The sequence below is a fragment of the Bactrocera oleae genome, chromosome 6 (genome assembly GCF_042242935.1).
Source record: "Bactrocera oleae isolate idBacOlea1 chromosome 6, idBacOlea1, whole genome shotgun sequence".
NCBI lineage: Eukaryota > Metazoa > Arthropoda > Insecta > Diptera > Tephritidae > Bactrocera > Bactrocera oleae.
This window is the reverse complement of record NC_091540.1, coordinates 23,851,187-23,878,861: the sequence shown is the minus strand read 5'-3', so window position 1 is coordinate 23,878,861 and position 27,675 is coordinate 23,851,187. Positions and strand designations below refer to the sequence as shown.

The window sequence follows — 27,675 nt, the reverse complement described above, 5'->3', positions numbered from 1 at the left end:
CTTGGGTGCTAAGGTATATGTGTACCAAGATATCAAGATATCTCAATTTCTACTCAAGTTATCGTTTGCATGGACAGACAGACAGTCACTCGAAATTCAACTCGTCTCATCATCCTGATCATTTATATACATATACATACTTGTATATTTCGATTAGTTTCAGGAGATATAAACAATCGTTAGGTGATCGAAACTATTATACTCTGTAGCAACATGTTGCGAGACTATATACAATTATTATAAGAGAACCCATTTATACTTGGAAAAAGAAATTTAAACAGCAAAATAATTACTCAAAAAATGGCACACAAAATTAAAAAATAATTGGTCGTCTAATAAATTGAGAAAAATTTTTGCGCGAGACGGAGAGCCCAAAAGATGGCCTATTTTCAAACCGTTTATTTAAAATTTTATATTAAATGGATATACATATTTAAAAAGTACGAAATATCTGCTATGTAAAGTAATTGTAATAGAATCTGACACTCCTGAATGTAAAGTTATGGACTCATACTATTATTCTCAGTTTGGTTTGCCATTTCATAACGCACAGACTTACTTTATAACACCGTTTGCAAATTTAAATGTAGTGGTCACCGATCCCGATTGTCACAAGAAAATTTTGTTCAGGGCCGTTTTAACCTCACAAAGTCACTGTTTGGTGTGCTCTACGGTCGATATGATTCCAAAAATTATGACTTTCATAATGTTAGAGTTAATGGAGAACGATATAAAGCCATGATTAATAACTTTTTCGTGTCTGGATTGGAGGATGTTGATGTGGACGACCTTTAGTTCCAAGAAGACGGCGCTACATGCTATACAGCCAACGAAACAATCAATTTATTGAAGCAAACTTTTAGTGAAATCAATTATCTCTCCTCGTGAGCCTGTGGTGTGGCCTCCAAAATCTTGCGATTTAAGACCGCTGGTCGTTTATCTACGCAGATACGTTCGAGACGATTGACGCTTTGGAAGAGAATATTCGGCACGTTATTGCTGACATACGGCCCCAATTGCTGCCAAAGTGTTCGAAAATTGTGTTCACCACTTAAAACAGAAACAAGTAAAGTGCAAAATATTCTCAAAGGGATGCAAATATTTGGAAAATTTTTCCTAATTTCTAGCATTGATGGCATTCAATAAGTTGTATAGGGGCATTGATCTCTTGAAGAATCAATTTACTTTCATTGATTGACTGAAGGATTTTATACCATATGAAAGCCGTCAAAACGCACTAAAATTTGCACATATGTTTCAAAAATCCATCAACGTCTCGACGAGTTTCTGCCGTAGGTTAAGTTGTATGCTGCTATTGAAAATATTGAAACATGAAAAGTTTTTGTTCGAAGACAGCATTCAGCCTTCATATTTACCGTTCATATTACTACCATTATCGTAGCCATGTCCATGGCAAATCGAATTAATCACCTATCAAAAGCTTTATAATTTTTAACTATTCATTTAATTTTTTTGTAAATACGGGACACTTTGACAACTTTTAGCCCAATTAATTTGTTTGCTTGAGTTTTCAAAAATTCTTTTAACGTAGTTTGTCTCAACTTTCCTCGATTATGTTTTGGCGTACTGCGTACGGCCCAGTTGTCCTGTTGCTTCAGAATATGATTTAATTTGACCCACATCATACATGATAATGTCAATGTCAATATCTGCTGTATTAACAATTTCGTCGATTAACCAAACAGTCGCCCGAATGCGGTCCTTGCTGATTTTCATTTAAAAGTTTTATTAAAGCCAATAACGTCGTTATGACAATAACGTCTTCTGCATCGAAGCCAGAAATTTTTCTCACACTTTTTTGAAAACATGCCCTTGAAAAACAGTTTTTAATTGTTTTCATCGTTATGTTGCCCATGCCACCTTTAAAATGTCAATTGTCAAAGTTTCTTCATTGAAATGTCGTCTTTTCTTATCAAAATAAGTTTGATAATATTGCATTAGTAAAAACATTTGAAATTATGAGTGTAATGACCTGATCGAGAGACTGGCAAACGGATGTTGTCCTAGCAGTTAGAAAGATCAACTTTATGATATTAAGTTTAATATATCGTATATAGATTTCGATTTCCGGTCGGTTTAGTTACTTTACCTTTGTTTTAATTATTGATCTTCGTTGTATGCAAATAATTGTTTTCTTTGCACTTTCGTTTAGCAATTTAATTTTCTTGTTCGTTATTGAGAGGTTCCCGTCCGCTTACCAAAGATAATAAAAATTAAAAATGGTAAAAACAAGTTTCCGCGGCCGGTCTTTGTTCTAATTTGTTCTGAAAACCCAATTTAAAACGCTCAACACATAGATGATGATGACAAACGAAAGGCAGCATCTGCCAAATATTAAAATGCACACGTTTTTATGGGCACAGTTTTTTAGACAACCGCATGACTTCACGGCCGCAAGCTTGCAGTTGTCGCTGTCGCTAAATTAAAACCATTTCTTATTTTACCGACAACACTGCTGCCAATCGTGCTGCCACTAATATGTGAAATATACAATTATTCAACTCTCTAACAAATCTAATGTTGTTTTAATAACATAAGCATAAAATAGCACTAATATATCATTTGTAGCATCAATTGATAATTTAAAACCAATTAATAGACCTATTTACTTATTTTTTGCACCAAAAATTTCGTTTTGAACAAAATATTTAAATATCATTGAGGTAAAATAGGGGTTTTAGTACGGCAACAACGAAATTGCGTTTATTAGATGTTAGATATGTCTTCAAAATGTTCAAGAAGCTGGCTTCAAGTCGACATTTGCAGACAAGAAAATTTCGTTGCCATGTACTCGTCTTTGTATTCAAATCATAATGTTCAAACCGATGCAAAACCGTGGACCGAATCAGCTGATACGACCTATCTTATGAGAGCGCAATTTAAATGAACTCTCAAAACCGCTATCCATCCATCTAGCGTCCGTTTCTACAGAAGGTAGGATATCCGCGAAAATTTAATTTTTCCAGTAGAAACAACTGAGCTAAGAGTGAGAGAGAATTCTCTTGCAGCGCAGGGTGCCAACCTCTTAATTTTGTAGTAATTATAAAATAAACTAGAATATATTTTAAATATTCCTAAAATAACTCAAAATCACAGTCGATTATTTATAAATAGGTAAACTACTTTTAATAGTTGGATTTTAGTTTTGAGCTTTTACACTATGAAAAATTATAACTAAAAAACTAAATGTGTGAAAAATCGTGTATACAAATATAACAATGGCAACATTGGTGAAATGAAAACAAAAGAGAACAACTGATTTCTGCGTTGCAACAACGGGCATAACTTTTGACAAACTTGTTTTGATACGGGCGGTAAGTACGGAAGGGAGGCACTTCGGTGACTGTTTGCGGTATAAAACTTGGTTTCTGAATTTTTTTTTTGTCCGTTTAAGAGAGAAACTCCGCTGATTGCGGATGTCCGCAACTATAGCTTTCGCTATACCTATAAATATATGTAAAAATTTGTAAAGTCAGGCACTTTTCTGTTGAAATTTACTTTGTGTACATGCTGTGAAAAATAAAAGTATGTGGGTATAGCGCCGCGTTTGAAGAGAATAAAATATTGAAAATGTCCTATACTTTTCTCTTAATAGATAAGTGTACATATCGGAATTGAAACGTTCGCAACGTTCCGATACACATCTGATTCTCTCTTTTGAATATTCTTTATACAACGGGGTGCATCCAACTTTCTCAAAAATGCACTTGTGCGCACAGTAAATTCGACCGGAGCTAAAGCAGAGAACGTAAAAGAATTGTTATATATACAAAATTATTATTTTCAATAGAAGTAAAGTTAAGTATATTTATAATGGAAGTAAATGAGCATCCAGTGAGCAAGAATATTTATATGAATATGAGGGTGTGAATGTGATTTATGAAGAAATTTGAGTAAATATATGATTGCAAAGTACATGAATGGCTGACAAAGCACACTACCACACCAGACCGCAAGTTGAACTCTGTGGGTGTCACTGTTTATTGTAATATTGATGTTGCGGAGATGTGGCCGCCGAATGTGAAAGTGTAAATGTGATGCGGTGAAATTGTTGTCCAAAAGTGAGGAGTGAATTTAGTGCATCGACGACACGGTATTGGAACATTGAAGAGCAGCAGTAATATGATTGTGAACTGGCACAGAGGTGACCTAATACAGGTACCTCTCACTGCAAATTATTTAGTAACAAGTTACACATTGAGTGGTTAGTGCCGGAAACGGGTTCTCGGTTCTCGCGTTATTCGCTGCGGTTTTTTTGCGCGAGTTACTATCAAATAAGACAAGCTAAAACAAAAAAAAGGCTATCCCCAAAAAACAGAAACCTTATCAAACAATAATGCTTACGGCACTGTAAGAAATAAGAAATGTAAATGTCAAATAAATTTTCAGACTATAACATCTCTAAATCCGGTTACATAAATAGCGCTATTTAGCGGGTCAATGACTGCTAGAAATTGAAAATTAATTACGCTGAGTACAACGCTTAGCTACCGACGTCGTGGGCGGTATAAGGTTGCGTCGGCACCAATTCAAATGATTAAATGTTTGTATGTATACGTCGATTGTACATATATTTCGATATGTATGTTTATGTGTATGCTCCAGTGTTTGTATGAATATATGAAAATATTGATTGATGTGAACTAAAATTCACCAAAATAATTTTAGTTATGGGAGTTGCTTCTTCTATCTTATCACTTAACTAGTCAGTCACAAGTTAAAAGCTGCAAAAAGCTCTAATGTAAATATATATATATACACTTTTATGTTAATATATAAATATATCTTAACACAGTCAATAAAATTATGTGTACGTACGGCAAATTGATTTTAAACATTTAAAAATACAAGTAAAATACTCTGAAATATTTGCGTATCCACATATGTATGTATGCATATATTATATATTGTTATGAATTTGTGCGTTGAAAGGCACAATACATTATGTAAATTCCGTATAAAATAAGGAGAATGTGGTTTAATTCAAAAATTTCTATCTGTCTTAAGAAGATCATTTATATATACATACATATATGTATGTATGTATATAAATATACACATATAACCTCATGCTTTAAAAAGATTTCCAAAGCACTTTAACTGATTTAGATTTCAAAGCGTATAAATGCATGCATATTTTTTATCAGCGGCGGCAAGTTTTCGCGCCTAGTCATCCGTGCGCGTATAATTTTTTTATTGTGTGTTTCTAAGTTTTTTGTACATAAAAATATCATCCGTCACATGCACACGAATTGTATGAGTTTTATGTATCGTGTCATGTAGTGTCGTGATTTTAGGACATCTTACGGAATTGTGGTGCTCACTAGCTGTTTGGCCTAATGAAGATTACTATAAATACATTGATGTACGAAACATTACTCAGCGGTTGTTGAAGTACAATTAACTGTATTGCTAATTAACTGCGCTCCTTCCGTTCATCGTACAAGGAACACTGTTTGCGCTGTCAGTCGTTACCGAATGCAAACTATCCAACTAGAAGCGCTTTACATACATACATAAATACATATATACTCTTTCAAAGACGTCACTAACAAAAAAAATTAACTTTTCAGCTTTGCAAGGTAAGTATACAACCTCATTTGTTTACGACGGCCGCATAATACCTACCCTTGGCGCCAGCTATACACAAGTATACACACTTAAACTTATACAAACTTACACATGTATGTAAATCGTTTGTGCACACAGAATTGAATGCATCAAAAAACACACACAGAGAAAACATTTTTCCCTCTAGTAACTTGAACTACGGCCGATTTAATGTTTTCAATAATACATAAATATCGATTGAATACAATAGTTAATTATCCCTTCTTATGTATCTACGAGTATCAAACTAATTTTGCATTCGTATATCTAATAATTTCGGTTTATATTAAGAAAAAGCAAATACGCAAAAATTTGTATACCCTGAACAGAGTGTATTAAGTTTGTAACACCCAGTAGGTTACGTCTGATACCCTATAAAGTATATATTATACATATATAAATGATCAGCGTGACGAGCTGAGTTGATTTAGCTATGTCTGTCCGTCTGTCTATATAGGTACATATACTGTAAAACGAAAAATTTTTAATCTTCATACATATTTATTTTGTCGCCTTCAAAATATGCTCCTTCTGAAGCGATACACATATGCCACCTTTTTTTCCAATCATCGATACATGCCTTGTCGCGAATTTTCTTTTACGCCCCAATTGAGTCGAAACGGCTTTCAAGGAATGGTAAATTGAGTTTTGGAAACAAGAAAAGTTAAATGGGGTCAAATCCGGTGAATACGATGGTTGATCGATGGTATTGAACAATGCTGGTCTTAAAATAGTTCATTATACTTTGTAGTAAAATGTTGTACTATGTAACCAGAAAGTTTCTGGAAATTGCTTTTTTTTTATATTCGCGGTTTGGTTCATCATGAATTCATTCCAACGGGACAGAAGGTCAAAAAAGAGTATTATATAATATGAGCGTTTTGAGGCGTTTGCGTGAAAACATCTGTCGTAAACGGCCGGAATTGTGGGCCAATAATTTCCGGAAACTTTCTGGTCTTATTGTACGTAAATTAGTCCCTCAGTTTTTGAGACCATCCTTTCATCCTCAAGAAACTGCTCATTTGTCGGTACCGCAAATATCGGACGACTACAAAATATAACTGTCATACAAACTGAAGGACCAAAATGAAGACCTTGTATGGAAAACTTTTTTAATCTCTCTCACGAAATTTGGCATGGATTACTGTTCAAGACAATAACATTCTTATAAATTTTTCAGATTGGACCTCTATAGCATATACTCGTACTAGCTGTTATACAAGCTGACCGACCAAAATCAAGACAAACATATTTTTATAAGAGTATTTAAGAGTATTATAGCTTAGGTGCAGGCGACGTCACCTTTTTTGTACTCTCGCAACCTGTTGCTACAGAGTATAATAGTTTTGTTCACCTAACGGTTGTTTGTATCACGTAAAACTAATCGAGTTAGATATAGGGTTATGCATATATAAATGATCAGGATGAAGAGACGAGTTGAAATCCGGGTGACTGTCTGTCCGTCTGTCCGTCCGTGCAAGCTGTAACTTGAGTAAAAATTGAGATATCTTTATGAAACTTGGTAGACATGTTTCTTGGTACCGTGAGACGGTTGGTATTGCAGATGGGCGTAATCGGACCACTACCACGCCCACAAAACGCCATTAATCAAAAACAAATAAATTGCCATAACTAAGCTCCGCAATAAGATACAAGACTGTTATTTGGTACACAGGATCACATTAGGGAGGGGCATTTGCAACTAAACATTTTTTTTAAAGTGGGCGTGGTCCCGCCTCTAATAGGTTTAATGTGCATATCCCCTAAACCGCTAATGCTGTAATAACAAAATTCACTGGAAGCAAATGTTTTTAGAACCTCTACCTACAGTGTGAAAATAGTTGAAATCGGGTGGCAACTCCGCCCACTCCCCATATAACGGTACTGTTAAAAACTTCTAAAAGCGCGATAAATCAAGCACTAAACTCGCCAGAGACATTAAATTTAATCTCTAGGATGGTATGAGATGACTTTACAGGAACCGCGTTCAAAATTAGACAGTGGGCGTGGCACAGCCTACTTTTAGGTGAAAACCCATATCTTGGGATCTGCTTAACCGATTTCAACAAAATTCAGTGCATAACGTTCTTTTCATATTTCTATGTTATATTGCGAAATCGGACTACAACCACGTCTATTTCCCATATAACACCATTTTCAATTCCATCTGATTCTTTTACTTTCCACTATGCATATCAATCATCAAACTATGATTATATCGGGGTAAAACTTTGCGTGAATAATACGTTTAAAGTATGCCACCTTGTGACCAAAAATTGTCTAAATCGTAACAAAACTGTTCAAGCCCTTAAGTACTAAATATGTGGACCCCAGTGCCTATAGTTGACCTTCTACCGAAAGTATCAGCCAATCCACAAAGAAATCTCAAACGAGTATACCATTTGACTTTGCGAGAATATAAAATGTTTGGTTACATCCGAACTTAGCCCTTCTTTACTTGTTTAGTTTTTGTTTTATTAAAAATTTACCTCCAACAAGCATTGCATATCTGAACAGCATTTTAATAACTATTAACATTAATATAACACAAAAATATTTCACTGCTTCTCCGAGAAGATTTCAATAGTTAATTATTTGCAATCGATAAATTTCCTACAGGAATTCTCTTTGGTGTAATAATTAACTTATGACTGCAGCCTTATATTTTGATTTTAACTCATGCACAGCAATTGTAACCGATAACAGCAGTACACATATGTATATATGTATGTATGTGAACCAATTAGTGCTCTTGGGGCGGAAAAATGTATGTTTGTATAACTAACACTTTCTCAATAAAAAGCAATCGAGACACCGTCAAGAAACCCTAGCGATTCTTTTCCTATACAAAGCCTCACATTCGTATAGAAGATGTTCTATAGTATCTTCTTCTTCTACTTTTCGGCAGCTTCTATAATGGTCGTTGTATGATATCCAGTGCCCTGTTAGAGTTGTTATGTCATTCATTTTGAATTTTAATAGTCGGCAGACATATATATATCTTCTTATTCCACTAAGAAATCAAGACATTTCATTATCTTCGATGAACCGTAAGAGACTTTAGTTATTTCACAGCCGCTGGGCTATCTGTGTATATATATATAGGATTACGAAAATTCGAGGTATTGGGTAGAAATGGAATGCCTCTTTTTTGTTAATATTAAAAAAAATTTGCTCTACTTGATATTTCGACAGTTTTACCGAACATTTTCTATACCAATTTTAATAAACATTACTTTTTCATATTTGAAAAATATATATACATATATGTATATTAATAGTTAGTTAATCCTTTTTAGGAGCGGAAACTGAACCTTTTGACAACATCGTAATGAATGGGTGAAGAAACAGTGTATTTATTTCATCGAACTAAGTCTTCCATCCATCGTGGTTCTTCGCGAATTATTTCGGATGTCGTTCAAACCAAATTTTCGAAGACTTTTATTTCTGTCCTCGAGAGCTTCTTCTGACATCATACCTCTCGAAAGGGCAACATGTCTTATAAATTCAAAACAAAGTTTTAAAATTTCATACACAGATGTAGGCATATAAAACCATGGGTGGTACTTCGCTTGTCGGATCTGTACAAACTTGTACTGCCCGCAAATACGAGTGCGTCGCATGGAATTTCTTTCACGATGTCCCAAACGTTTTTTTGTCATTTTCTCTGACAATCTGTGAAATTAAGTTTGGGTTGCACTTGATTCTAGATACACCAATATGAGCTCATCATTAGGATATTCCTTCTCGCTTGCTTCAAATTTATATATATATATATATCAATGATTTTCTCCTATTTCAACGCCACTGACTAATTCAAAAACATTGAACCGGTTTCAGTCGAACCTTAAAAGTTCAAATCTACGAAAGATTAGTTTATTAGTATAAATAACATCTCTATAAAGCACTATAACTAATACTGAAATTTGGAACAAAACACAATCCCAAATCACAATGTGCGAATATTTAGAGAATAATTACACGACAAGTGTGTTTGCCCTATGATATAACGTACCATATATACCTATATTATATTAGTATCGGAGGACGAAACTGTAATGGCGCCTGGATTATTGTTTGAATTTGAACTGTTAAATCAGCGATTTGTGGCACTGGCAGTGGCGTGCCGTCTGTACTTGTCACACAGGTATGTTGAATTTATGCTCAACTCACATATATGAGCTACACACATGTGCGGTGTATGCAGTATTTTGTAAAAAAATTTACCTATTTTACATAGGATTAGTAAAAATGGGTTTGAGGGGAAGCAGCCATTTTTAATCAATCATCATCAATTTGAAATTTTTCACACGTTCTTTCCTTCGCAAGAAGCTGCTTATTTGACGGAACTGTCGTTATCGAGCCAATATTGCATATGGCTGCCATATGTTACAAACTGACCGCTCAAACTGAAGTCCTCGTCCGGAAAACCTTTTAATTTGGCGTAAATTATTGTCCAAAGCAGCGCTATAATATCTAAAGAAATTTTCAAATTGAATCACAATATCATATTGCTGCCATACAAGCTGAACAATCGAATTCTTGTTATTGTATGGAAAACTTTTTAATTTGGTGAAGTATCTTCATTCAATTTTGGCATCCATTATCGTTATAATCTCCTAACATTTTGTTCAGATCGGACCCATATAGAATATAGCGATTCATTCAATATATTCAATGACAGTAGACTAAATTTTTGGCAGTGTACTGTCTAGTACTATCTGTTATCCACAGACGGCATAATAGCAGCTAGTCTGGCATGTAAAGCATAATTCATTGTTATTTTAATACATAAACAGGTTCATTTATAGACAGATACCAAGAAATCCAACTTTCATATCTAAAAGCAATTTCAATTATTTGGATATTCTTTTGCAGAGAATTTTTATGAAATCAACTTTGTGCATGACGATAGCGTGATAAGTAGATGAGTGATGAAGGTTTGTTATATTAAGTTGTATTTGTAGTTCATTTCGTTACTTTGACACCAATTAAATTTTTTGAAGAAACACACGGAAAACCGTATATGTAATGCAGTTAAAATTGGGAGAAAGGAATGCGATTCTATTATATTGTGTTGTTGTCAATTGACAAGCGTTCAGAGGTCAGTAGAGAAGTAACTAAGTTCTATTAGCATAAATAGCAGCATATGCGATTATAGGGATATGCTCGATATTGTTAAAAATATAAAGAATATTATATTTACTTTTTAAGCTGATGGCTTAACTTGTTAAAATTTAACTTACTTATGTATACTCGTATTTAAACAATTTAAAATGAATTATATTTTAAACTTATGTATAAATCAGTTCAGTACATCTTTTGTACGTGCCATAGATGAAAATAATATACAAATAAATATAAACATAATAGTTTGAATAGTTTGCTACTGCTTGGTTTAAAATGGAGATTTCTATCTGAATGAAGAAATACTAAAAACTAGGGCGATTTCCACTTTAATGAGTTCATTCTGCTAATTGATTTTAAAAATGTTTCTTTGTTCTCGACGTTGCATAGATTAACCTTAGAAGTCTATCATTTAAATTTTACAATAGGTATTACTTTAAACATGCAAATGTAAAATATTAAAAGCATAACTTTGCATATGTATAAACACGCTCATATATAATATAATTTCTCACAAATACCTAATATCTTAGTGTAGTTGCATAAATTCATACGTTTGTATGGGTTAATGTTGAAATACTGAATATGCATGCAGTATATTTGGTATATGACGACGCGGTACCTATATGTAGAATGAATGCTGAATTGAAGTATATTGAATATTTATACTAAATAAATGAAGTGAAATCCGTAAAGTCCGCTTCCTTCTCATGTATAAGTATTAATTTAATTTTCCCAAAGTGCCCTTGAATGTCAATTTCATTTGCCACCCGTCGGTATAGAACAACAGTCCTAACTTTGCACTCATACAAGTACATGGCTCTGCACCTCATCATTCACTGCAATACATTTAATTTTACACCACCAGTCTGTGCAGCCCTTAACCACACCCCGGCCGCAAAAGGGAGAATCAATTTCAAAGGATTTTCCATGTATTTATTCAAGGACTTTAATTTAAGCATAAATTACTGGCATAACCGATTGAGGCATATTTTTGGAGACCAAAGGTAACAAGGCAACAAAATAAAGACGCCATTCACAAAGCGGAGAGATTATCCGTGGTATCGCAATGCAGTTCCCATAATATTTCCTAGTCGACATTGACATATATACCACATACATAACATGTTTATACATATAAATATATACAAAATTAATAAAAGTATTGTATGTTTGACTAAGGCCATTTGTCTCTCATTTATGGACATATGAAGATAACCAATAAGCTTGTGTGCACTTACTCCATTACATACAAATATGCAATTCTCCTATATTCCCGATATAACTGCCCACCTACCTATGTAAACATGCATATGTATACCGAGATGTTAAATTTGAGCATTAGTTTTAGTGCTCTTTAAATTAGTGTACCTTGACTCGAAGTGTTGGTATGAAAGTCAAACTGCAATTTTAAATTGTCTAAGACTGCTTGTTTTGATTTACCATTAAATTAAATTAATTAAGAAGATTCGTTTGGGAATATGTTTTCTTTACCTTAAAACAAAGTTCTATGTTTTACTTGTAGGTTTTTGTTAAAAGCCATGCGTTTGGGAAAATAAATGGAACAAAAAAGTACTTTCGCTTAAAACTTGGCAAACGGAAAATTGTCAACACTTAGTGCCCATTGAAAATAGTGAGCTAAAATATGTTATTAGCCAAAAGTGAAAGCTCTGCCCAAAGGCATAGTAATGGCATTGGTAGGAGATAGAAGCATAAAATAAGAGATTTGTGTTCCAAAAAATTTGTATCAACAATGTTGGTGACATGAAATGGGCTGATAAATATTTAGGCTGAAAAGAACCCTCGTAAGGCGGTGTAGCACCAAAACTTCGAAAAGAAAAAGTGTTGTACCAAACGTTTCTAAAATAAATATTATATTTAAATATTTTTGTTCATTTTTATTTTATCTGCAAAAATTGCTGCGGGGATCAAAGTAGGATCACCGTTTTTTCGAAAATTGTGCCGTTGTCTTGAACCCATTCCGAATTTCGTGCAGATATTTTATCGAAAACAAACATTTTCAATACAAGGACTTTATTTTGATCTTTCAGTTCCGTTTTAGTTATATTTTAGAAACTAAATCGTCAAAGGACAAATTTTCGATTTATTTACACTAAATGATTTTTTAAATTTTAGATTCACTTCAATCATAGTTTGATTTTGAAAATAAATTCAGGTTAATTTCTTCTTCTTTGTCGCTCGTCATTCTTGTCGAAGTTTATTATTAATTATTTAAAGGTATCACATCGAACAATTGGCATAGCGAGTATATTTCACAGAAACATATTACACATATAGGTATGTTTAATTAAATGAAAGCGATATATTTAAGAACATTTTACCGCAGGAGGTAGTCTGGTGTAAACATGGGAAAGTAAGTAATAATAAAATAGCCCATAAAATAATTAATAACATCCTAAACACCACCTGAACCATAGAACTAAGCCATCAATAATCCCATTTTACTCTGGGGTAGTAACTCAATTAAGCCTTATCCATTATTTTTTGAGTCGGCTATGAATCACAGTTTTTAAGCTTTCAGACTTTGTCAGCTGTAATTTCTGCAAAAAATTTAAGATTTGCTATAAATTAGCAGACATTCTAATTTCCTATAAGGAATATAAATACATAAACTTTCAGATGTGGTCAAATATCAGCAGAGTAAGGACTAAAATATTTACCGGTTAATCATTATTAAGCTCTATCGACTTGTATGTATGTATGTATGAAATTATTCAGAGTATACATGGATGAATATACTTGTACATAGTTAGATGTTTATTTAAGCTTAAGGCTACTGAAAGTATTGACTGGATCGGTTTCAAATTAAAATTTGTTCTGGATTTCTTTAGCTTGTCGGATGCCATTTATTTGCTGATTCAACAAAGCCACAGACGAATGTGCGCACTTAAATCAATAATAACAACAAAAAACTTAAACATTTACTCGTATTAGTGGGGAACATAATATATATATTAACGTGAAAAAGGGTAGAAACTGTAAGAACAATGAAGCCAATTTCATATTATTGGAATGTCTTTAGCGAGTTAAGCGGTACCTGCTGTATAAATATGAGAGAAAACTAAACTAGCTTAGGTTGACAGGATGAATGCAGGTTAAACAGAGGCTACTAATCTAAGTTCTTATATGAAAAGCTATTCATTATATAGTATACCATACAATATTATATGTATTAAAATTTTATGCTCACCATTTCTCTGAATGTCTTTCTTCAAGCTACAAAACCATCTCTTAATGCATTTTAGGAGAGAAAAGAGCACACATGTCCTCTCTCTACATATTTCATGCGCTTTTCCCAAATCCATTACTGTCTATTTGACGACTATATCATACTACTACTCATCCATTCCATACAAGGTTCATTTGATCGGTCAATTTGTATGGCAGCTATATGCTATAGTGATCCGATTTAAACAATTTATTCGAAAATTACACTATTGCTTTAGAAAATAATCCATGCCGAATTTCTTGAAGATATCACGCCAAATGAAAAAGTTCTCTATACAAGCACTTGATTCCGTTGGTTCAGTTTGTATAGCAGCTATATGCTAAAGTAGTCCGATATCGGCGCTTCCGACAAATGAGAAACTTCTTGGGGAGAAATGCACGTGTACAAAATTTGAAATCGATATCTCAAAAACCCAAGGACAGACAGATGGACATGGCTAAATCCAGTTGGTTCGCCACGCTGATCATTTATATATGTTTTCTTCTGGCTGTTACAAGCAACTTATAGGGTCGCCTAAGTTAAACTTCGTGGCAAACTTAATATGTACTGTTCAGGGTATAAATATCTATATTTCAGACATCCATGATTAACCGTTGGGTGAAGTTCATTCATTAGCTCAGGTAGCGGCTAATCAAAAAAAGGAAAAGTCACATGTTTTAAGGTTTTGGAACTGACTTAATATATAATAAAGAAAATTTGATAATGTGGTCTCATACTTTTTATGTGCTACTCTAAAGTCTGTTTGGAAATATACGTAGATAGACATTGTTCGAAATTTTAGCGCGATACGATGATTGTTGCAAGTATCAACGTTTTCAAAACTTTGGTAGTATTACGGTATAATTTGGCGATTATTCAGACGAGCCAGTAGAATAGCACTTTGAAGCCCCGTTCTATGTTCGGACGTACCAAAAACGCTATTTAATTATCTATGGCTTTCACTTTTTAGCGTAATCGATTTACATTTTCTGACTGTTACATCGTTGGATCCTTCGGATTTGCATCATCGTCTATGATCCACACGAATGAGTTTTTACTGGAACCATGTTTCAACAGTGTCTTTTATATATTGTTTTTGATCTCGAAGCAAGCAGTTACCTATCAAAATACTCAGGAACGTGTCGCTCATCTTTATTGTATTACTTAATCTCAGTCGCATTTTTTAATGTTTTGTTTCTTCACTTCTAAGACAAGAAATTTTTAGGAATGATCTAGTATTTCGCATCTATTAATATTTTATAAATATAACTCGATAAACTCAAAAAGTACTGAACCGATTTTAATAAAATCTTGCCCACTGTGTGCCGTTTGATCGAACTGAAGAGATAGTGAGCTGTAAGGAATTTATAGAAGCGAATTTGTTTTACTGTAAATAATTTTTTTATTATATTAAAAACAGTTATAATTATATGTAAGATTCTAACAGATGACGGTGTAAGGTAATTTGTCCGCTTGATTAAGTAGGTTTCGCTTTGTTAAAAGTTAAAATATGTCAGGTGTATCGGTATGAAATCAGCGTTTTTTTGTGAAATTGAAATACTACTTTCAAAGTATTGACCCTAGCTCTTTACAAATATTTGCCAATAGAAATGTTCGTATTTCGAAGCAAACCAATCAGATACCCAATTCTCAATTTCTGCGTAGGAATCGAAGTGCTGCTCAGCCAATACGTGTCCCATCGATGAAAACAAATGGTAATTCTCGTCGTTTTTCAATCAATACATGGTTCTGATTGATCATTTGTTGTCTGTAGGGTTTAGTATTAACAGCTTCACCAGGAAGCTTTTAGAAGCTTATGAAATACTACACCCTTCTGATTCCACCAAACACAGAGCAGTGCTTTCTTACCGAAGCGAACTGTTTTTGCAGTCGATGTTGATGGTTGTCCCGGATTAACCCATAATTTTTTTCGTTTAGGATTCTTAAAATAAATCAGTTTTTTATAGCCAGGGAGCATTCGATGAAAAACTAATTTTCTTTCGTGTCTTTGAAGGAAATTTGTCTTTAATTCAATTCATGTGGCACCAATTTTTCACATATTTGGATATTCTCATAGCTTTCAAAATTGTCTGAAATTGTTTGTTGTGCAACATTTAATATGCCATTTTAGGTGGTCTTCCACGTTTTTCATTTCTCACATCGAAATCATTATCTCTGAACCGTTGAAACCATCTTTTGCATGTTGCTTCTTATAGAGCATGACCATTTGCCTCGACAAGCATTCGGTGCGACTCTGCAGCACTCTTCTTCAATTGGAAAAAAAAAAATAATGCTTTCCGAAAATCATTAATTTTCGGTACAAAATTTGATATTTTCAAAACTGTCAAAAAAATATGATGTTGTTTAATTAATGACTGTAAGGCCAGCCAAACAGGAAAAAAATTAGACTTGTTAACAACAAATGTTCCCTGTAAACACAGTTGTACCTTCGTTCACTTCATACCGGTATAGCTGGTACGTAGTGTATGGTACTTAATACTATAAAAGATACTGTCCCACAAGGAAATCGTATTGGCAGTTCCATTGGTATCGACAAAGATAACCATTTTGGCGGTGCTGTGTTACTACTGTCTGTTGATTTCTGATAGACCTTGCCGGAAATCACGTTTGGTCATCAAAAAGATTACCGGAAATATTCTTGAAGCAATTATTTTGATTGGAAAGTTTAATGGAAAAATGCTCCTGTTTAACATATTTCAATGACACCGTCAGAATCTAAGTTAGGTAAATATGTAGAAATATTGGGTGGATATGCACCGTCACCATGGGTCTATTGTGCTCTATGGTTCTTTCACATTTCACATGAACGTGACTATTACTATAGCAACATGTTCCGAGAGTATCAATATTACTCTGGATTAGAATAATCTAGTTGCATATTCGTCAGTATATTTATTCTTGTTCGTATGTGTATACGTTCGCTTTATATTTACACTATAACAATATTGAAACGATATACTCGTATGATCCAAAGTGAATTAACACACTTTTGAAAAATTTTATAAAGAAATTCCTACTGCGTAATCAAAATGTCAACGCGACCTAGAAGTAAGAAACGAAACTTTTTACACCATCGTGTTGCATTTTTCCGGTGTGCAATTTCCATGATTGTCAGATAATACCGTAAAGCGAAGGGAAAATGAGAAATAAAAAAGGGTAATGAGAAAATTAATCTCATGCATGTCATTGTCAATGAACCAAACGACTTTGATGAAAATCTAACTTGACATTTAGTGATACGAAATTTGGGGTTTCTGACGATGTGCACGACTATTTCTATATACATATACATATGTATGTGTTTACATCCTATGTACCAATATATAAATATATTTAATGTTAAAATATTAATATAAATATTTTCTACTTCTAAATATTTCCAATCACGGTTGCTATAAAAAATTATAGAAAATGTTATTTTTTGTTTGCTGTAGAAGTTATATAAAGTTTGCTAAAATAATTAAAATGATTAAATGAATGATAAAATTGACAATGTGCAATCGACTTGTTGGGAAGCCATGGGGTTGCAACCCGAGGATTATCAGATGGTTGTACACCATGATTGTGAGACCGATCATAACATATGGAGCGGTGGCTTGTATTTCCAAAGCATCGCAGACTTTGGTAGGACTTTGACTATCGAAGCTGCAATGACTTTCCTGCATCTGCGCGTCGGGCGCGATGCGTGCGTGTCCGACTGCAGCACTGGAAGTAATGCTGGAGCTCACACCGTTACATATAGTGATCGAACAGACAGCCAGACAGACCCTGCTTTAAATGACAGCAGAAGGGTTTGAAAGAGAAAGGGAAAGTAACCCTACTGCTAAGGAATAACACTATCAAGTGGTACACCGACGGCTCAAAAACGGCGGAGGGGATTGGTGCAGGGGTCGCAGGACCACGCACCAAGCTCTCCATTCCCATGGGAAATTTTCCTAGCATTTTTCAGGCGTATATGCTATAAGTTGGTGTGTAGAGATAAACCTCCAATACAACTATAGCAATAAGAGTATTAGCATACTCAGCGATAGTCAGGCGGCACTAAAAGCGATCTTGGCTTTTGAGGTCAAATCGCGACTAGTGCAGAAGTGCATAGAACGGCTAAACAGCCTATCAAGCCACAATAGAGTGCACCTCATCTGAGTGCCTGGTCACAGGGGTATAGCAAGAAATGAACCATTAAAGAGCTGCTCCGTAAAGAGGAAAGAGCAGGCAGGGAGAGACATTGGCAACATCTCCAAGGCATGCGCCATGCCATGACCTAGGGGAGGGCACAACAGACCATAGGTCGCGGTGCATACCTTTATCCTTATCTAATGTAACCTAATCACAAAATTACATATTTATAATCTTAACATATAGACAGACTGACAGACAGATGGACATGGCTAAATCAATCATTTATATACCAGTATATATTTTATATTTTACAAATTTAATATACCCTAAATATGTAAAATATAAAATAGATACTGGTATATAAATGATTGATTTAGCCATGTCCATCTGTCTGTCAGTCTGTCTATATATGTATACGCGCACTTTTGAGATATCGATTTGAAATTTTGCCCATGTCATTTCCCCCCAAAAATCTGTTCATTTGTCGGAACCGCTGATATCGGACCACTATAGCATATAGCTGCCATACAAACTATCAGATTAAAAACAAGGTCTTGTAAAAAAATCATATATTATGTAACTCAATAATTATAACAAAAATTAGCTGTTTTCGATTAGCCATTTCTCTGCTCGCTTCTGCTCTCTTGTCAACAAAATTACATGTAAAAGCAACATGAACCTCATTAAAGTGGTATAGCCGCTATCTCCAAGGCTACCAAGTTTTATTTTACATATTTTAGATCAGTTTTACTATTGCGAATGGTTCAAATGACAAATGCAAATACAAATGCAAATAAAAATTTCCTTTTTTTTTTGTATTTTTAAAACATGCGACTTAGTTTCAATTATAATAATTTATAGAAAACCAAAATAAAGGGTTACAGTAAAATTTTTTAACACGAAAAAAATAATTTATTCACTAAGAAAGAATCATAACACTATTGCGCATGTGTCAGAAGACATGTTAGCGCATGTTGCACCAGAAGTGCTACCCGTTTGTTTGAACGTCTGGTATAGTTTGTTCGATTTGCTGGAGAGTAACGCTTGGCGAATCGAAGTCAGCTATAATATCGTAATAATTACCTGGGCTGTTTAATCTTAGAATTTTAACTACACTCTCTATTTGAGGCACAGTAGTTTTTACAATTACAATAATTATTTTACCAATTTGGTAAAAAATGAATTATTAATTTCAACGGGGTGATATGTTCTTGTTAGGGTGAAAAATTTAACGAGTAATATCTATGTATATACATTAGGGTGGGCCCAAACAAATTTTTTTTTCTTAGTTACCATAAAAATCTCATCCGAAATGATGAAAAAAAAATTCTGGTAAAATTTGAGCTCCTAATATTAATATTAAGAGGCGTCCCATTGATATTTTCGATTTCCCATATAAATAACACAGGAAATTTTACTTTTTTTCTTTGGATTTTTATTGTACACTAACCAATAATTGTTAAGCGAGAATCAACACAGATTCTTATAGGAAATTTACCGATCTACAAAAAAGTTCTGAAACTTTTATTGGTTGTGTCAACTCATATCAAGTTATTCGTAGTTCAAAATCATAAAAAACTACGAATAACTTTTTTGGCCCACCCTAATATACATATACTGCTATTTAATGTACTTTTAAAAATAAAAAATGTCGCGCAGTTATTTAAAACTGAATAAAAACGACAACATTGTGGGAGTGCTAAGTTCCTTCATAGGGGTAATAACACCGTTTCGGATTCGCACCACCAGCACTTCACGACGTCATACATGATAGATTCAAATGTACATAGTATGCTTTCGTACATAAGGCTGCTCGTACGCCTATAAACCTCGACATCGTTCGGTACAACTAAACCTATTTTTAATGGTTTTATTCAGCCGTTTGCATGCCGTGATGGAATATAGAAAATTTAGAAAATGTCAGCAGGCTGATGATATTAGCGAAAATGCCACAGATACTATAATAAAAGAACAAAAATTGTCTGTGATTGTGACAGTCGTGGTGGCATCGAAAAGGTCAGAGCAACAAAGCTAACAAAAGTATACATTGTACGGTCGAATTGGGCAATACATCGAGCTGTTGAATGGTAAAAATATATTCACGTACATGGCGCGGTATTGCACCATACCTAACCCCACAACAGCAGAGCCCTTGGTTCGTAGCAGCGAATGCGTTGGCGGTTCGCCGACTTTGCAGCAACGATTGTACCGCATTCTCCATGTATTGTATAGTATCGTGATGAAATCGTTCAGCACCTTCTGTGTTATATTTATTATAATATTTCAAGATGTGAGGCAACCGATATGAACGTGTCACGATTTTTACAATTCACACACTTCGCTTCCTTCACCGCATTTTCGCTTGTTACCATAGCTCAATCACACAGCTAAATGTGTACGGGTGCATGTACTATACTTGGTATATTCCTACCTTTGCTTTAGGGCTGCAATTCACCACGATTGTCTTCTTCGAGTTGTACGCTCATCGTGTTTGCTGGCTGCCATTCCAACAGTATAGCCGTCTACTGGCAGCATTGCCTTCTTGAATATGATTTACGGATATCTACAAGCTGTACAAACATACACGGTTCATGGTTACCTGTACCCAGAAATGAGTATGACTGCTCATATAACACCAACATGGTGTTTCTGGAATGACGCGACTTCTTGGCGTGAATGCGCAGCTTGTTAAACGATCATGCAGCAAGTACTCACTTCGTTTTGTTAGGCGGTAACCGCTTTTTCTGTCTGTTCGGATTGTTGATTTCGTTGGCTACTCGTATCTTGTTCATATTCTTCGATCCCTTTCAAACAAACTGCCCCGCTTATTATTCTTTCATCTTCAATTCTGCCGTCTCATAACTTCGTTCGCTTTATGCCACAGCATGCGTTGTCAGTAAGTTTTTACTTGTGCTATCTGTCTCCTTTGGGAATCGATTGTACTGGAATGACTTAACGATGTCTGCGGGCCATCCTTTTACGCTGCCATAACAGTGTTCTGATTATTACCAAAACGCGCATATGTGAAATACACCAGCATGTAATGCGGCATAGTTGAGGGTAATAAGAAGCAATCAGCAAGCTCCATTCGCACCTTCAACGCCTCCTTATTGTATCTAAATATATTAAATAGCCGTCGTCACACAAATGTTTGTCCATTAACTCTCTTTGCAAGTAAATGCAAAATTGTTGCACTTTTGTGTTGGCTTCAAAATCGGAAATTATGCAGAGTTCTATGCATATATGTACGTAGTGTCAATTTATCGAGACTGTGAAACGTAATATTTATATTATCGCTACATGCTGAGGCAGAGTATAATAAACGGTACCGAAGGGCTTTATGGTAGATGATGACAAAATTACACAGTGGGCAAGGCGCCGGCGACCTTTAGGGAAATTTTATATATAACTACTTGACCAATTTCACCCTAACTAGGTATATAACATTCTTCACCTTCTTAAATATGCTACCAAAAATGTATATCCAAAAATTTAAAAGAATTTGCAACTTCTAATTGGCTTTATATGTGAAATCGGTCAGTGCATTACTATATCTAGAGTATGTGGCTATTACACCTGAACTTAGCACTTCCTTATTGGTTTTCTTATTAAAATCGCATTGTATGAAGGTAATAATAATTATTACTAATAGGAGAAGTCACTTCAATAAATCAATCTACAAGTAAATAACGCTTTGATTTTTTTGTAAAAACGTTCGCTTAGATTTTTGTACACATTTTTAGTATTATAGTATTATATTTAATCGAAATTACATTATAATTCGAAGTGTATTCTATAATACAGACCGCAAAGTCGGTAACTGTGTATATACATATACATATATGTATGTATGTATCTAAATTTGTTTTATGTAATATCGCGTTACTTATTGATTAATATAATGGAATATATGTTATTTTATATAATCATAGGTTAGTTGGTGTCAATGTATCGACTGGGACTCAAGCGTTCTTCATCGGCTACTTTTGTTCGTATTTTTTTCGTCAGTTCATATTATATCCCGCTGGAGATTATGCTTAAATTTAAATTGTTGGCTCACCTCCATCTTTCGATCTCAGATGTAAAATATTTTTTTGAAATACTTGACACAATAAGTCAGGATAATTATTAATAAATGTGTAATATAAAAAAATTGTATATTTTATTATCAAAACATCTGGTTGTTAAAAACTTCGAGGCAAACTTAATATACCCTGTTCTGAGCATAAAAGATCGGATTATTTGTAAATTATTTCTTACCACATAAGGTGTTAAACTTTAGATCTTTTACAAGTTGCCTTACAAAATTAAAGATGCAAAAGTAAAGAATAACTAATTTCCGTGACATAAAAAGATAATAGAGTTAAGTATAGAAGGAATATACGAGTATATAAAATCTTCGTTTAAGGAAACGAGGAGCCTAGCAATTTTATGTTCGAATCCTCCCGTTTTTTATATCTGTGAATTAGAACTATTGAAGATAAAGTTTTACATGTGCACAAGAGTTATTTTAATTTGGGCTTAATAAAGATGAAAGCGCGCAAGTACCGTAGCTACTGCAAAAAAATAGTGGGCGAATCTTAACAGGGCGGAATAAAAAGCAAATTTCACAACTCGCTATTTCTATTAAATAAACTCTCTGAACAGTTTTCCAAAACGGCATCCAGAAACGTCATTTTTCTTGTAGTTTTACTGTGGATAAGCTTCTTCATCTGTCGTTTCGTTGACAAAACGTTAATATCTTTTAAGCGGACAGGTTTACGAAAATCCGTAAGACACCATTTTGTAGAGCATTTAATTTCCTATGAAATCCTCAAAACAAAAGATGTTTTCAAGTAGTTGGAAGCGAGATAGGAATTTTCTATCTGATAATACGAAAAAATAGAAACCCGTTAAGTGGAGAACCCTCCCGTTACAATTAGTAATTTTTTAGAGTACCAAAAAAATAAAAGAATTTTTTTTTTTACCCTCCTTAATATAATATATATTATATATACTACTATATTATATATATATATATTTAAGTATATATGGGCTTGCGCATTTTTCAAGTTTGTCAAGAGTTTTTGTTGTTGAAATATCTAACGTGTCTGCATTTTTCTATTGATTTCCACTTATGATGACATCGAATTGACGATGGCAGACGGGTATTGTTTGGCATTTCAAGCTGGTGTGGCGCTTTTTTGGTTGCTGTGAAGGCTACATTGTTTGCAGTTAGAGGAATAGCAGTAAGACGAGGATGAAATATTAAGATCCACATCCATTTTTTGTTGCGAACTTGAAGTTGTATTCGCAGCTTAAGTGAGAACATAGTTAGACGAATATTTGGTTTGCATATTTATGAAATGAAAACACTCATTCTTTACTTAGTTAAATTGGATAAGGTTAACAGAAAAACAGCAGAAGATTTAATGTTTCCACTGAGTACATACATACATATATTTAATATATTATTTTAATCTGCGAGCGATCTTAAAGAAATTAAGAAAAATATATTTTCCCGGTCTCCATATGTGAATGTGTAATGAGTGAAACTAATCCACGAATTACTCCAGCCATCTACATATATAAGTAAGTATTCTAGTGGACTCTACGCCGAATATGTCACTGAAATTAAGAGTTGCAATAGTTTAATGCTCAGATCTTCCCTTATGCCTCTTTGGTTGAGTTTATATCGCATATATATATATATAATATATATGGTCTACTGTACCACCCTACAGCATTAATAAGATTTATATAGACCCATAGTAAAAGTTAATATGTTACGATGTTATGATGTCGTTTCTTCGAATGTTTAATTTTTACGCAGCACTTATGGCAACTATGGTCTGAAAATGTTCCAAAAGTTGGGGAGACCCCGCCCTCTAACAGGTTTAACGTACACATCTTACAAACTTGTCTGCTCTGTATAAATGGGTGAAATTGTATTGTATGAACAGTCACTCCCCATATAACGATTATGTTGAAAACTAATAAAAGTGCAATAACTTCATAGAAATGCGTCGGAAATATTAAATTTTACACCCGAAATGATGGGGAAGGGCTTAATAAGAGCCGGTGTCAAAAGTAGGCGTGACACCGCTTGACTTCAGATGAAATCCTAAATATGAGGAACATTACTTTAACATTTTTATACGTTGTGAAAATGAGCGAAATCTGACAACAACCACGCCTATGCATCAATGTAGTTGCATAAATAACGCTTCTAAAGTATGCAATCTTATGTCCAAAATTGGTCGAAATCGGACCATAACTTTTCCAGAAAGAAATTGGGAGAGCGTCTCTCTCTTATAGCAGTGTATCCTTGTGCCTTAAATAAATAAAATCGGTAGCCCCCTATATCCAATATGAGAAATTTATATTTTTGGGTGAATTTATAGCGTATACACATATATTGGTTAATATGTAAGGTGTCTTAAAAAAATTAAGTGAAGGTATATATAATATTAAAGAAACTACAGCTTAATTCCGAAAAAGTACCACAAATTACCCCAACTCCCATTATTGTATACCATATAATGATTTTCATCATTCAAACCAGACTTTACTCCAAATATGAAAGTATGAGTTAACTTCATAAAATTGCGTTTAAACTTTTTCTCCAGTATATTTACGAAATGGCAACAGTTAAACTGACTTTTAACCTTTTATGTTTGTCAAAATGTGTCATATTTTAATGAAAATAAACCTTAACCATAATGTGGTTTACCCTGATTATAAATGGAATTGGTTTCGACCTTGCTCTAAACCTTATATACCTAACTTCCGATTATTTGGTTGACTTTTTCGTCATATACCCAAAATATTAAAATAGAACACTTTGCTTTAGTTTATTTTTTATAGTACAAGTATATTAATATATGGGATGGATGAATGACTTATAATATATATAAGTTAATATATACTAAATTTGATTCCAATATATTCGGTTTCTTCGAATAATAAGGTATATTACTGGATCACATTAATACAAATATGCAATTGGAAATGAACTTTCCGACCACATTATTACTCGAGGAGGTAGAAAACTATTTAGTTTGGTTGATGCTGTTATTAACCACTTATACTTTGGTTTTGCTGACGTTGACCCTGAGGTTTGCTGTTTCTGATCGACATCTATACATTTTTATGTATTGTACTTACATATATACATGCATATGTATATATACTAACACATGGGCTGAAACGTCCCGGCTTTCACACATAGATGGCGCTTCAAAAGACAGCTGTTTAAATTTCATGACATTCTTTTCATTAGTTTGCGAGCTATTGAGATAAGACTGACGCTACTTTCGTTATTTTAAAAACAATGGATGATAATCAATTTCGTGCTTTAATTTTATACTGAATTTTTCATGGGAAAAAATACCGTTTAAGCGATGACTTGAAAAGTGTTATGGGGATTCCTCACCATCAGAAACCAGATTAAACGTTGGTTTGCTGATTTTAAACATGGTCGTGGAGACACCAATGATGCAAAACACAGTGGACGTCTAAATGAGACTGAAATACTAGAAAACATAAAAAAAATCCACAAAATCGTTCTGAATGATCGGAAAGTGAAGTTGTGTAAGGATTTCAAAAGACCGTGTTGGCTTTATATTGCATGACTGGTTCTGAGCAGTGTTCAGCCAGTTTAAAAGTTACAAACCGGAATTTTGCATCGATATGGGACAATGGATGAAACCTGGATCCATCACTTTACTCCGGAATCAAAACGATCGCCATCTGAGTGGACAGCATCTGGTGAATCTCGTCCAAAGTGCCCGAAAGCGCCACAATCAATTCCCACAACAGCTGGTTCTACGTTACCGGAATTGACAAGCATTTTATCTGGCCAAGGGTGGTTATTACGCCGATCTAACCCTGTTTGTATCGGTAAGTTTTAGTTTAAGTTTGTCGTAATTAGAGAAACGCTTAGCAACAGGGTTGCTCCGCATCCTCCTGATCCGTGTTGGCATCGAGTCAAACCCGGGCCCTGAAGAATTCTTCTGCTGGATGGACCCATCTTAAGACCTGCTCAGGCGATGTCTAGCTCGAGATATTTATTATACTTCGTGGTGAAAACCGTTTGGTGAGTCTAATCGATATTGACATCGACCACAAGGACACTACCCTTGAATGTCTGGGTATAGCTGTCCGGTCAGGCGATGCCTAACTCGAGATATTTATTATACTTCAAATAATATAAGCACACGAGCGCGACACCTTACGCCATGCCGTTCCTGTGATCCCCAAATAAGGAATCTCAATTTTGGGCAAATGGTAAATCAGAATAAGCGCACAAAATGGATAGGACTTCAGATGCTAGTCCTGCAACCTCTCCACCGGTGTGAGTAAGCTTTGAAGCGAGGAAACATGACGACCAGGTTGAAATTCAATTCCATGCGCCTAGATAGGGGGTTTCACAGGGTGGTGTCCTCTCCCCGCTACTGTTTAATTTGTACATATCGAAACTCTCCCAACCACCAAAGGGAATTTCCATGACCTCATACGATGATGACTGCACGATATTAATGTCGGACAATGGAATCGATGGCATGTGCCCGAAAGTAAATGGCTATCTCTCCGATCTTTCTCTCCTCTTTTCTGCATGGAGCCTGACACTCTCCATCACTAAATCCACAGCGACCATTTTTACAACTTTAAGGAAGGAGTACAGACTGGATCTAGACATTTCAGTTGATGGCATTAAAATTCCGACAGTCAACAACCCTAAAATCTTAGGCGGTACATTAGACAGTCTGTGCTCCTTCACTGCTCACACGACCTCAAATCGATTGCCGGCAGCAATCGGCCAGCCGATTTTAAACTATCCTGCTCCAATAGGGTTGTCTGGATGAAGTGCAACGCAGACGAAGAAACTTCAGACTTGTTAAAACACTGCACTCCGGACTATCAAGAGATGCCTCTTGATGGCCCCAATGGAACACCTGCATAGTGAGGCCCGTATGCTTCCGGTTACGGAACATAACGAGGTCCTCTCCCAGCAGTTTCTGCTGGGATGTTTTCGTAGAAATCACCCCTGCAGCTATCTGCTTAAACGGAACCGCCTCTTAATAACATCAAGAGGTCCTTCCTTAATTACGGCGGCGACATTAGACAGTACGCCGATCAAACTTCGGACGCAACGAGCTTTAGACAAGTACTGACCGCCATTCACAGTGGAGCCATCAACACCTTCACCGACTCCCTCTCAGTGAATGGCGTACTAGGAGTCAAACCACCAAACATAGCAGACGTAGAGCTCGATTTGCCTCGCGTATCTAGAGTGACCCTCGCGCAACTTCTTTCTGGATATTGTAGCAGGTTAACTCCTATAGTCCAACCCGTCGAAGCAGCTTGTTTCCTGGACCTCCCGTTAAATGTCCAGGTAACCGTTACAACAACAACCACAATCAGTGGAAAAGGTTATGGCCGCGGTATTTAGGGATATAAAAAGTGTAATATTCATCGACTATCTTGAAAAGGGAAAACCATCAATAGTGGTTATTACATTGCGTTATCGAATGTTTGAAGTCCGAAATTGTAAAAGAGCGATCAAA

At 34.8% G+C, this 27,675-nt stretch overlaps 1 protein-coding gene across 5 annotated transcripts in view; it reads left to right on the top strand.

The window, feature by feature from the left end:
• The first annotated feature begins 3,894 nt into the window (after nt 1–3,894).
• The window catches only part of olf413 (DBH like monooxygenase olf413), a 237,236-nt gene continuing 213,455 nt past the window's right edge, over nt 3,895–27,675 (top strand). Inside the window, exons 1-2 of one of the 5 annotated variants that reach the window (XM_070112116.1) lie at nt 3,895–4,568; nt 5,319–5,603. The gene's annotated coding sequence lies outside the window, so the exon portion shown is untranslated. Of the gene's footprint in view, nt 4,763–4,819; nt 5,604–27,675 lie in introns of those variants that run through there. The other 4 variants (XM_036360264.2, XM_036360265.2, XM_036360267.2 and 1 more) reach the window with 4 other exon arrangements.